Genomic DNA, 12,361 nt, shown 5'->3' on the forward strand with positions numbered 1-12,361 from the left:
TCACTTCAGGGTCTGCAGATGCGTCCGTGGCTGTCTGGGGGTGCTCCCGCACAAGTGCGAGCACTCGCTCCTCCATCTCAGTGATGTCGCTGGGGACTGTGACCCCCCACCCGTTCGCCTCTGCTCGGACCTCATCGTTGATAGCTTCTTCTATAAAAGGTACCTGGACAACGTGGCATGAGATCATTGCGTGATATCATTGCTAGGTACTATCACAGACACTGATACAAGACTTAACCGACAGATGTAATCATGATTATTATGATTATTATCATTCTACCTAAAGACGTGCACCGTGACCGCAGGCTTTGAGTTAAACATTCCCGGTAAAAGTGAAAGATCTCACATCTGCTGATAGTCACTCATGACTGTTACAAATCAAATTATATAAATACATAAGTACATGTAAATCAATTTAATACTTATTCTTGCGGATCCCGCAAGGTCGTTCCATCGTTTGCGGCATTGGTAGCCCTCATGCATCACGTTGGTCGCCGACGAGACCACCTCTGCTATCTTGGTCCATATCTTCTGGTAGGCCTTTGGGGTGGGCTTCCCACACCCTCCCTGTGTCAAATCACCCCAGCGTGAATCGACCTCCTGCAGGAGGGAGGCATTTGCCTTGTCCGAGAACCTCCTGGCTCTTTTGCGGCCTCCAATGTGCTCCTCTCCCAGCTCACTGCTCTCTCCAGCATCAGTCTCCACAGCGTGCTGTGATGCCTCCTCCTCTCTCTCCGTTATAAGGCAAATTCGGTCAAATATGTGGCTGGTAACAGCTAATTCTTGTTTGCCTACTTGCTGTGAAGCTCTAAAGTCTCCCTCGTTCCTCCCAAAGCAGTCACACCACACTCAGCCACGCCTTCAGTCCCTCTGAGCTCCCTCTCTCTCTGTCTCCTCTTCTGCACATGTCATGGTGACCCTTGACCTCCAGAATCGCGGGAATCGAGCGTTGCCATTTCATTGCTAAGGATGGCCACATTTTATGGCGGAAGGTCAGAAAAATTTAATGCTACCGCCCATTTGACATCACTCGCGGTAACGCCCATTTTCAAAAATGTAAACAAGGTATTTTGAGAATGGGCGAGAAGCCGGCGATCTAAAAACCCTTTTTTACTGCTCACGCTGGAAATAACACCCATTTTTGGGTGATAACCACAAAAGTGGGAGTTCGAGCCCAATATGATTTTCCCCTAGATTTCGGGAGGGATCCAGTAAAATCTATCTGTAGTTTTTCCCACGGTCCTGTGGGCCTTAGCTGGTGTTCCATTTGTACCTTTATGGGCTTCCTGATAGTCACCTACTTAAAACAAAAGAAACAGAGAATCTCTGGTGATTCTCTTCAAAGTAAGAAGATTTCCCATATTCAAAAGTTATCACTCACTAAGTTAAAACAGAGTTCACAGCTGCCTGTGAAAGAGTAAACTTCCTTTGTTTCGAAAGCTGACAAACACAGACACCATCAATCAATGATAACTTCAGCCTACAGCCTTTTTCAGGTTAAAACTTCCAGTTAATAATCTTACTTTTGTAAAGTCTCTCGGCTAGAACCTCCACTTTTTCTGCATGCTTAATGCCCACTTAACGCCCATTTTACCGCTGAAATTATGTATAACACCCATATATTGCCCATTTTGGCACAAAAGGGAAACAGGCGGCCATTTTTCGGAAACTTATCGCCGAGCATAACTTTCCCCATGTGCTTAACGGCGAGAAAAAATAGTACCACCCACCCACTTTTTTTGGGCAGAATCAGCAGAATGGGCGAATTGAACGGCCATAATATCGCCCAGCGTTACTTTCCACACAGATTTAATGCTGAGATTTAATATTAATGCCCGGCGGCTGTTTTTTGTCGTAAAGAGCATATTTACCCAAACTAGCGGTCATGAGATCATCCAGCATCAATTTCACCACCTCGCGCACGTATCGCCCACAATATCGCTCACCCAAAAAACTGGAATTAACCGGAACGATTGCCAATGGTGTGGCTGGCATTTGTTAAATCCCACGCTTATGTGAGGAGCTAATATCTGAAAGATTTGCCTGAAAAAGCACTGATTTGAGTGACAACACTGACACACTGCTGTGTGTGTGCAGCTCAGACATCAATGGTGCCCATCACCTTGGTGCTAGTTAAAGTTTACATTGATTGATGTTAAGTTGTATTTAACCCTTTCATGGTAAGGAATCACCAGTGTGTAATGGTCCAGCTATCTGAGACAATGCGCAACAAGGTTATGTTCAATAACAAAAATTTATTACCAACATTGGTCTGAAATCATAAGTATCACAGCCAATAACACCAAATCTACGCCCACACCCCATTTTTTCAACCATTGACATAAATCACATGTTCAACATGTCCAGCAACACAGTTTACAAAGGCAAAGCAGGAACATGGTCCCCAGCCCCCATACATTGCAACAAATTGCATACACCCAGATGGAGAGAACACAGCCATCACCTGTGCACATGCACCTCACTTTCCTTCCACCCTCTCCTCCTTCTCCCCACCTCTACCCCTTACCCTCCTCGCTCCACAGCAGCTGGCCGAGGAGCTCCTCAGGCAGTGCCCTCATTGGGGGGGGATGAAGGCAGATGCGGTGGTTGCATGGGTATGGGAGCGGGGGTTGCCAAGGGGGCAACATTCTCTGATGCAGAAGCAAGATCTTGGTCTTTGCTCTCCATCTGTCATTTGCAGTGGTGGTGCGGAACCTAGGGGTGGAGTGCCATGCTCAGGGACCACTGGGAGGCCTGTGGCAGCAGTGTTCCTGACTATCGCATCCAGGGACTCTGCCATGCGTGGAATGTACTCGGTCATGGTGGCCAGGTGTCGGGATATGCCCCCCAATGCTTCGATAAGCTGGTCATCAATGTCTAGAGTCCTCCTGGATAACTGTACCATCTCTCTGCTGTCATGTCGCACTCGTGGAACAGACCTGCCGCGTCCATGAGGCCTCCACGGGTTCGGCGTTGTCCTGGGGACAAATGGGGTGTCCTGTGGCTAGGTGCTTGGGGCCGGTACCTCCAGAGTGGAGGCGGGAATGACTGGAGGACCAATAGATGGCCTTGCGGTGGAATGGCTTCTGGTGCATGGCGATGCAGGTTCTAAAAAGTCCGTGCTCTCATCCATGGAGAACAGACCCAGCGGATTTACGGGCGAAAATCGGAGCTCTTCAGCACCAGATGTAGTAGGATCGTCCGCCGACTCTTGCTCTGCGCCCCCATCTTCTGGCCTCTGTGGTCTTGCCTGGGGCCACGCTGCTGGCTGAGCTGCAAAACACAAATGAGGTTATTAGAGGAGAAGCGGGTGCTAGAGTGACAAGGTGAGTCCAGCGCTACACACAGCATATGCACGACAAAAGCACCACCGCCATCAAAATCATCAGACATCACATTTCATGACCATCAACACATTGTGCATTGCAATAATTTTCATTATTTCTATGACACTTTTAGAAATCATCTATCATATATGATTGTTCGAATATGAGTGTCCGTGGCATCTATAGACTTTACATGATGCAATGGTGTAAGCTTTACTCACGTAGCTTCATTTCAGGGTCTGCAAATCTGTCCGTGGCTGTCCCGGGGTGCTACTCCACAAGTGCGAGCAGTTGCTCCTCCATCTCTGTGATGTCGCTGGAGACTGGTGGCCCTCCCATCCATTCTCCTCTGCACGGACCTCATCGTCGATAGCTTCTTCTATAAAAGGTGACAGGACAACATGGCATGAGATCATTGCGTGATATCATTGCTAGGTACTGTCACAGACACTGATACAACACATAACTGACAGATGTAATCATGATTATGATGATCATTATCATTCTTTACCTAAGGATGTACACCGTGACCGCAGGCTTTGAGTAAAACATTCCCGGTAAAAGTGTAGGACCTCATATCTGCTGATAGTCACTCATGACTGTTACAAATCAGATTATATAAATATGTATGTGCATGTAAATCAATGTAATACTTGCACTTGCAGATCCTACAAGGTCGTTCCATCGTTTGCGGCATTGGTTGCCCTCAAACACCTCGTTGGTCACCGACGAGACCACCTCTGCTATCTCGGTCCATATCCTCTGGTGTGCCTTTGGTGTGGGCTTCCCACATCCTCCCTGTGTCAAATCACCCCAGCTTAACTCAACCCCCTGCAGGAGGGAGGCATTTGCCTTGTCCGAGAACCTCTTGGCTCTTTTTCAGCCTCCAATGTGCTCCTCTCCCACCTCACTGCTCTCTCCAGCGTCGGTCTCCACAGCGTGCTGTGATGCCTCCTCCTCTCTCTCCATTATAGGCCAAATTCAGTCAAATATGTGGCTAGTAACAGCTACTTCTTGTTTGCCTACTTGCTGTGAAGCTCTAAAGTCTCCCTCGTTCCTCCCAAAGCAGCCACACCATACCCAGCCATGTCTTCAGTCCCTCTGAGCTCCCTCTCTCTCTCTGTCTCCTCTTCTGCGCATGTCATGGTGACCCTTGACCTCCAGAATCGCGGGAATCGAGCATTGCCATGCCGTTGCTAAGGACGGTCACACTTTACAGCAGAAGGTCAAAAAAATTTAAAACTACTGCCCATTTTATATCACTCGCGGTAACGCCCATTTTCAAAAGTGGAGACTAGGTGATTTGAGAATGGGCGAGAAGCCGGCGATCTGAAAACTCTTTTTTACCACCCACATCAGAAATATCACCCATTTTTGGCCGATAAGCACAAAAGTGGAGGTTCTAGCCCTCTGTGTTTTTATTGATGTGAAATGCCTTACGTCCGGAACTAAAGGCTCTCCACACAATTACACCAACCTAATTTTAAAAGTTTGGTTTGTAATAGGTTAATTAACCTCAATAATGCCAATCTTAAACTACCCAATGCCGCTTGGAAAAAGGGGAGGAGCCACAGCCAAAATTCTCCAGTCCAGGCCACACTCTAGCAACTCTCCTCCCCACCCTTTCCAGTGTAATCACATCTTTCCTGCATTGTGATGACCCAACCAGAGCTTTCTACAGTTCAAGCATGACGTCCCTGCTGTTGTATTCTATGCCTCGATTAATAAAGGCAAGTATTCCATATGCCTACTTAATCACCTTATCTACCTGACCTTCTAGCTTCAGGGGTCTGTGGACCTTAACTCCCTTTTCAGTGTTGTGCCATTTAATATTTGTTTTATAACCTGCACCATAATCTGTTTTTTCCCCTGTAGCTTTTAGCACATTCCTCTGCTATATGCCTACAATTCATGGTTTGGATTCCCACTGAATATCTCTTTTTAAATAAATTCCTCCCTGCTTTTTTAAAACGGTCACCATAACAACTAACTTCGACTCTTATTTTTTGCATTTCAACGAGCCCCTTTCTACTTTCACACCACGTTTGTCGGAGTCTGTTGCAGTTATAACAGATTTCAGGTGTCCTATCCTCCTCCCTGTTTCTAATTAATGGGGGCTGCTGGCAGTTGTTACTTTTCATGTGTCCTGCCTTTCTTTCTTGAAACTGGCTACCTCATCTTTTAATCTTTTATTCTCCTCCTCCAGCTTTCTTTCCCTTTCTCTTAACAGTTGTGGCTGAGCCAAACCGCCTTCTCTTTTGACGCTTTGTGGTTGCTACTGACTGTCCACTCTGCCGCTTTTTCCTGTGGATCCCCAGAGTGCAGCATTTCCCATGCCCACGGCTTTGAAATGCCCAATTTGTTGCCTATATATGCAGCTACCTTAGCCTCCATGGACTTTCTACCACTGCTCTTAGCCACGGGCTCTACCGCGTTTTGCTGCGGTGAGTCCATTTCCAGTGCCTCTGGCTGAGAAATTCTCCCTGACTATTTTGGTCTCCCCTGAGAACACCTCGCAGTGACCTGCGGTTCCTGTTACTCAGGCATCTGTCTTTGGCTACCCTATTTGACCCGAGACTACTCTGGTCTGTCAGAGACTGCTTTTCTCCTGGTCCCCTAGTTGCCTTTGAGATCACCCTTGATATCACCCTGAGACCCCTGTTTGCAGACTACCCGCGACTACCTTTTGGTTTCTCTCCGTGACTACCCCAGTCAACCGGGATTACTCCAGCCTATCCGAGACTATCCTTCTTCTGGCTGCCCTGCTGTCCGTGAGATTACAATGGTCTCCCTGAGACCCCTGTGCAGACTACCTGCGACTTCTTTTCTCCATGGTTACCCTACCCAATTGTCTAGTCCGTCTACTTAATTCATAATACGCGCGAGTGACTAAAACAAGGGCTTTCTCCTTCTTTTGTTTCTTTTCCGACTGGCACGTGGGAAAACATTCACTTCCAATTAAGAAACTTAAATTAATAATGTCCAATATTTTAAAATTGATTTGCTTGCAATAACCAAATTCAAATTGATAAACCGAACCTGAGTTTCTAACTTATAATCTAGTTCAATTCTAAGTACACAATGAACATTTATTCATACTTTCCCATTTCCAGGACAACATTACAAACGGTTAAAAAGGCTTTCGGCTCCATATCCGAAAGGTGGCTGGGAGGGGGGGAGGGCTAAAACAAATAAAAGATTCTACTTTCTTTTTAAAAGACAGATTTTAAACAAATGAAAAATTCATTAACTCCCACCCCAAACATTCCACAGTCAGGAAAACTTCCACACATACACACACTTTCACATCTTTCTCTTTTTTTCCTCTCTCTGCTAAGAACTTAATAATCGACCCCTCTCCCCCCACCCCACCCCCCTCCCCCCGGGTCCCCAATCCATAGTTGTTCCGGCCATCCCTTTTAAATTGTAAGCCTAGTGGGTTTCTCCCTACCACTGCTTTCGGGTGGCTCTGCGCAACTTGCGTTTCTGCTCTTTAATAGATCTGACTCTCTGGTTCACTCTATAGATATGCAGCTTTACAAATACGTTCTGACCCCGATCGCACCTTCTCCTGAGTCTGTCTCAAATTTGTTCGGATACCTCGGTCTCGACCAGCATTGGGTTGAACCCTAACTATTGGGTGGTAACTTAAAATACTCACTTTTGGTTCACCTTTGCTGGCCACACAGGTTCCTGTCGACTATGCCAAATGTTGAGGAGAAATCTCCCTTTCTCTCTAGTGGATCCACTGAGATAATGGATCGACGCTCTCGATGTACGACAGAGTCAAAGAGATAGGTTCAAAACGATTTATTCCGACATATGCAGGGGAAGATCTGTTCTTAGTTGCCCAAGACAGACTCTTCAAAAACCCAAAAGTCTCCGTGGCCTTTATACAGATTTTAGTGGGCCGGTCTATAACGGATCTTTTGAAGTGACAGTGATCGAGAATGCTACCCGTGACAATAACACAGATGTCTCTACAATCTTTGAAATGACAATTTAACACAGATGTAAGGCAGAGACAAATAACGGAATTTGTTACCGCATTTGGTTCAGTCAAAGAAAATATTCAATTCACAAAGCACAGAAACATTTGTTCACATGAAAGACGGGAATTTTAGTTCGATCTCAGCACAGCATTATTTGTTAACACATTTGTTAACATGAAAGGCGGGAATTTAGTTCAGTTAAATATTGGTTTAAAACATTTGTTAACCATTATCAGACTGCCTGCTGTGTGAGCTGATCCCTTCATCTTCCCGAGCATTTGTCTTCCCTCTTGGCTTCTTTGAATGTGTTATCTCTGCCTCTTGGAATGTGTTTGTTTCTACATGTTTGACTTTATGGGCTTCTCAGCCTGCTCCACCATTCTTTAAGAGTTAAACACACAAACTGTTCCATGTATTCCTTCAAAATCTAAAGTTCATTTTCCTATCATAGTTTTACATATATTCTGTCAATAATTCCTTAACGTATTACAGTCTGCTCCCATACAGATCACTGGACATGCTAATGGAGCGTGCAGCAGAAGGAGCATGATAAAATTGGACACAGATGAGGGAACAATTTCCCAGGGCAATGCCACATCAGTGCCACCTAGTTGCCCTGCTTAAATGACAGAAGCTGAAGCAGGATTTAATTACCTTACACATTCAGCAAAGCAAAGCACCACACTAAAATCTACACTAAGCACACAAACACATTTAACTTATAGGGAAATAAACTTGTTGGATTTAATTTCCACTTTGTCCAGAGTGTTCATAGTTAATGGTGCAGATTTAGTTAGCAGAAGATGACTGATGGGCATGAATGTTAAATGAGGTGAAGTGGAGGACAGTGTTAGGCTTGGTATATTTTGGGCCAGCTCATTTTACTGTTGTGGTCAGGACTGCTTAGGCATTGTAGCCTTCTCAACTCAACTAAAACTTTAGTAAATGTTATTGAACCAATGAACATAATATAAGATAAACCAATTCAGGCTATTCTTAATTATGGATGTTTGTAGATTATTGTCAACAAACCCACTTACCAATCTATTGTTGTTGGTCATGAATCTCGTGTGAAGCTCCACCACAAGCGCACTCGGTTATTTCCATTTAATACAATGGCACCTCATTTTGTGCTCACAACTCTGGCAAGCAAGTAGCCTCAGCTAATGTGTTTGTTATGAAGGAAAAGCTTGGTTGTCTACTTGGCCTACCTATAGTTCAAGCACTGCAACTCACTAGACTACCCTCAGCATTATGTAGCTAATGTAACGCCCCTGTTTAAAAAAGGGGGCAGACAAAAGGCAGGTAACTATAGGCTGGTTAGTTTAACATCTGTAGTGGGGAAAATGCTTGAAACTATCATTAAGGAAGAAATAGCGGGACATCTAGATAGGAATAGTGCAATCAAGCAGACGCAGCATGGATTCATGAAGGGGAAATCATGTTTAACTAATTTACTGGAATTCTTTGAGGATATAACGAGCATGGTGGATAGAGGTGTACCGATGGATGTGGTGCATTTAGATTTCCAAAAGGCATTCGATAAGGTGCCATACAAAAGGTTACTGCAGAAGATAGAGGTACTCGGAGTCAGAGAAAATGTATTAGCATGGATAGAGAATTGGCTGGCGAACAGAAAGCAGAGAGTCGGGATAAATGGGTCCTTTTCGGGTTGGAAATCGGTGGTTAGTGGTGTGCCACAGGGATCGGTGCTGGGACCACAACTGTTTACAATATAGATAGATGACCTGGAGGAGGGGACAGAGTGTAGTGTAACAAAATTTGCAGATGACACAAAGATTAGTGGGAAAGCGGGTTGTGTAGAAGACACAGAGAGGCTGCAAAGAGACTTGGATAGGTCAAGCGAATGGGCTAAGGTTTGGCAGATGGAATACAATGTCGGAAAGTGTGAGGTCATCCACCTTGGGGGAAAAAACAGTAAATTATTATTATTTGAATGGGGAGAAATTACAACATGCTGAGGTGCAGAGGGACCTGGGGATCCTTGTGCATGAATCCCAAAAAGTTAGTTTGCAGGTGCAGCAGGTAATCAGGAAGGCGAATGGAATGTTGGCCTTCATTGCTAGAGGGATGGAGTACAAAAGCAGGGAGGTCCTGCTGCAACTGTATAGGGTATTGGTAAGGCCACACCTGGAGTACTGTGTGCAGTTTTGGTCACCTTACTTAAAGAAGGATATACTGGCTTTGGAGGGGGTACAAGACGATTCACTAGGCAGATTCCAGAGATGAGGGGGTTACCTTATGATGATAGATTGAGTAGACTGGGTCTTTACTCGTTGGAGTTAGAAGGATGAGGTGTGATCTTATAGAAACATTTAAAATAATAAAAGGGATAGACAAGATAGAGGCGGAGAGGTTGTTTCCACTGGTCGGGGAGACTAGAACTAGGGGGCACAGCCTCAAAATACGGGGGAGCCAATTTAAAATTGAGTTGAGAAGGAATTTCTTCTCCCAGAGGGTTGTGAATCTGTGGAATTCTCTGCCCAAGGAAGCAGTTGAGGCTCATTGAATGTATTCAAGTCACAGATAGATAGATTTTTAACCAATAAGGGAATTAAGGGTTACGGGGAGCGGGCGGGTAAGTGGAGCTGAGTCCACGGCCAGATCAGCCATGATCTTATTGAATGGCGGAGCAGGCTCGAGGGGCTAGATGGCCTACTCCTGTTCCTAATTCTTATGTTCTTATGTTCTTATGTAGCTTCAATATACCAACATCAGAGGGGGTTATTTGCATAAATTCTTTCAGGCATTTGATACTATAGGCCAGCTGATGGACTGGCAGGTTAAATTCCTTATTAACAAGTCTGTTATCCCTATTGGTCTGTGTCTGTGCAAGAAACCATTTTCTATTCAGAAGGAATTGATGTAAAGCCAAAAGGGTTGGAGGAAAGTGGTATAACTGAAAATGCAGATGGTCCTACACTTTGGCTCTTGCATCTAGTAATCCACCCCAATCCCAAAAATCCTAATGATATATGTCTTTGTGTTAATATGCCATCAAAGCATTTAATCATGAACAGCATGATATTATCAGAGAGGTAAATGAACCATTTGTTTTCTCAAAAGTAGAACTGAAATCTTGGTTTTGACTAGTTTTATGAGCCATTACAGTACATCGATGTACCTTGTTCTGAAGTAATACAAAAGGCTAATTTTCAGTATAGCTTCAACAATAGAGGGATTTCAATGTAGCATCAGATACATTATTGAAGGAATTCCAGGTTCTTGAACCTAAACAATGATATTCTGAAACATGCACCCAGCCAAGAAGAAACTTTCACAGCATTCTTCACAAGCTACAAGAAAGTGGCCTTGTCTTCATAAAGCAGAGAATATTGCCAAATTCCAATGTCAATGCAATCTTCAATGAAGCAGCTCCAAGTAATGCATCAGAGCTCCTTGTGTCTTCTAGACATGATAAATTAGTGTTCCTGTTTTATTGCTAGCTTGGCTACCATTACAGAGCCAGTGCAAAAACTATCAACTAAAGGTAGTATCTTCAATTGAGAAGATACATGTAGTTATGCCCCACTTCAGATCACACAATCACTATCTGGTCATACAGTAATCAGAATCATAGAATGATACAGCACAGAAGGAGATCATTCAGCTCATTGTGCCTGTGCCGGCTCTTCGGTTGAGCTAGCCAATTAGTCCCATCCCCCTGTCCTTTCCGCATAGCCCTATAATTTTTTTCCCTTCAAGTATTTATCCAATTCCTTTTTGAAAGTTACCATTGAATGTGCTTCCACCGCCCTTTCAGGCAGTGCATTCCAGATCACTACAACTTCCTCATGCCACCTATATTTTTTTGCCTATCACCTTAAATCTGGCAACCAACCCTTCTGGAAACAGTTTCTACTTATTTACTCTACCAAAACCCCTCATGATTTTGAATGCCTTCATCAAATCTCCTCTTAACCTTCTCTGCTCTAAGGAGAACAACTCCATCTTCTCCAGCCTCTCCATGTAACTAAAGTCCCTCAACCCTGGTACCATTCTAGTAAATCTCTTCTGCACCATCTCTAAGGCCTTGACATCCTTCGTAAAGTGTGGTGCCCAGAATAGAACACAATATTCCAGCTTAGGTCTAACCAGCGTTTTATAAAGGTTTAGCATAACTTCCTTGCGAATGTACTTTATGCCTGTACTAATATAGCCAAGGATCTCATATGTTTTGTAAACACCTTTCTCAACTTGTCCTGCCACCATCAAAGATTTGTGCAACATATACTCCAAAGTCTCTCTGTTTCTGAACCCCCTTTAAGATTGTACCCTTTAGTTTATACTTCCTCTCCTCATTCTTCCTACCAAACTGCATCACTTCACACTTTTCTGCATTAAATTTTATCGGTCATGTGTCTTCCCATTTCACCAGTCTGTCGATGTCCCCCTGAAGTTTGTTACTATCCTCCTCATTGTTTACTACATTTCCGAGTGATGGTTTATTTCAATACACATCGGCCAACAAACATCAATGTTGATGCCAGTCTCATGGGCTAAGGAGCCATCCTTATAATGTAGTATAATGTTGGAAAGTGTGAGGTCAGGCACTTTGACAGAAAAAAATCAAAGAGCAAGTTATTACTTAAATGGAGAAAGATTGCAAAGTGCCGCAGTACAGCGGGACCTGGAGGTACTTGTGCATGAAACACAAAAGGATAGTATGCAGGTACAGCAAGTGATCAGGAAGGCCAATGGTATCTTGGCCTTTATTGCAAAAGGGATGGAGTATAAAAGCAGGGAAGCCTTGCTACAGCTATATAAGGTATTGGTGAGGCCACACCTGGAATACTGCGTGCAGTTTTGGTTTCCATATTTACGAAAGGGTATACTTGTTTTGGAGGCAGTTCAGAGAAGATTCACTAGGTTGATTCCGGGGATGAGGGGGTTGACTTATGAGGAAAGGTTGAGTAGGTTGGGCCTCTACTCATTGGAATTCAGAAGACTGAGAGGTGATCTTATCGAAGCATATAAGATTGTGAGGGGCTTGACAAGGTGGATGCAGAGAGGATGTTTCCA

General features: G+C 44.3%; 1 long non-coding RNA gene across 1 annotated transcript in view; it reads right to left on the bottom strand.

The window, feature by feature from the left end:
• Positions 1-2,233: 2,233 nt before the first annotated feature.
• Positions 2,234-12,361, bottom strand: part of LOC139279495 (uncharacterized) — a 47,385-nt gene continuing 37,257 nt past the window's right edge. Inside the window, exons 2-3 of the long non-coding RNA XR_011596489.1 lie at positions 3,548-3,705; positions 2,234-3,273 (exon numbers count right to left, since the gene is read on the bottom strand). This is a non-coding gene — a long non-coding RNA (uncharacterized lncRNA). The remainder of the gene's footprint in view (positions 3,274-3,547; positions 3,706-12,361) is intronic.

This window comes from Pristiophorus japonicus, chromosome 14 (genome assembly GCF_044704955.1).
Source record: "Pristiophorus japonicus isolate sPriJap1 chromosome 14, sPriJap1.hap1, whole genome shotgun sequence".
In the NCBI taxonomy this organism is placed as follows: domain Eukaryota; kingdom Metazoa; phylum Chordata; class Chondrichthyes; family Pristiophoridae; genus Pristiophorus; species Pristiophorus japonicus.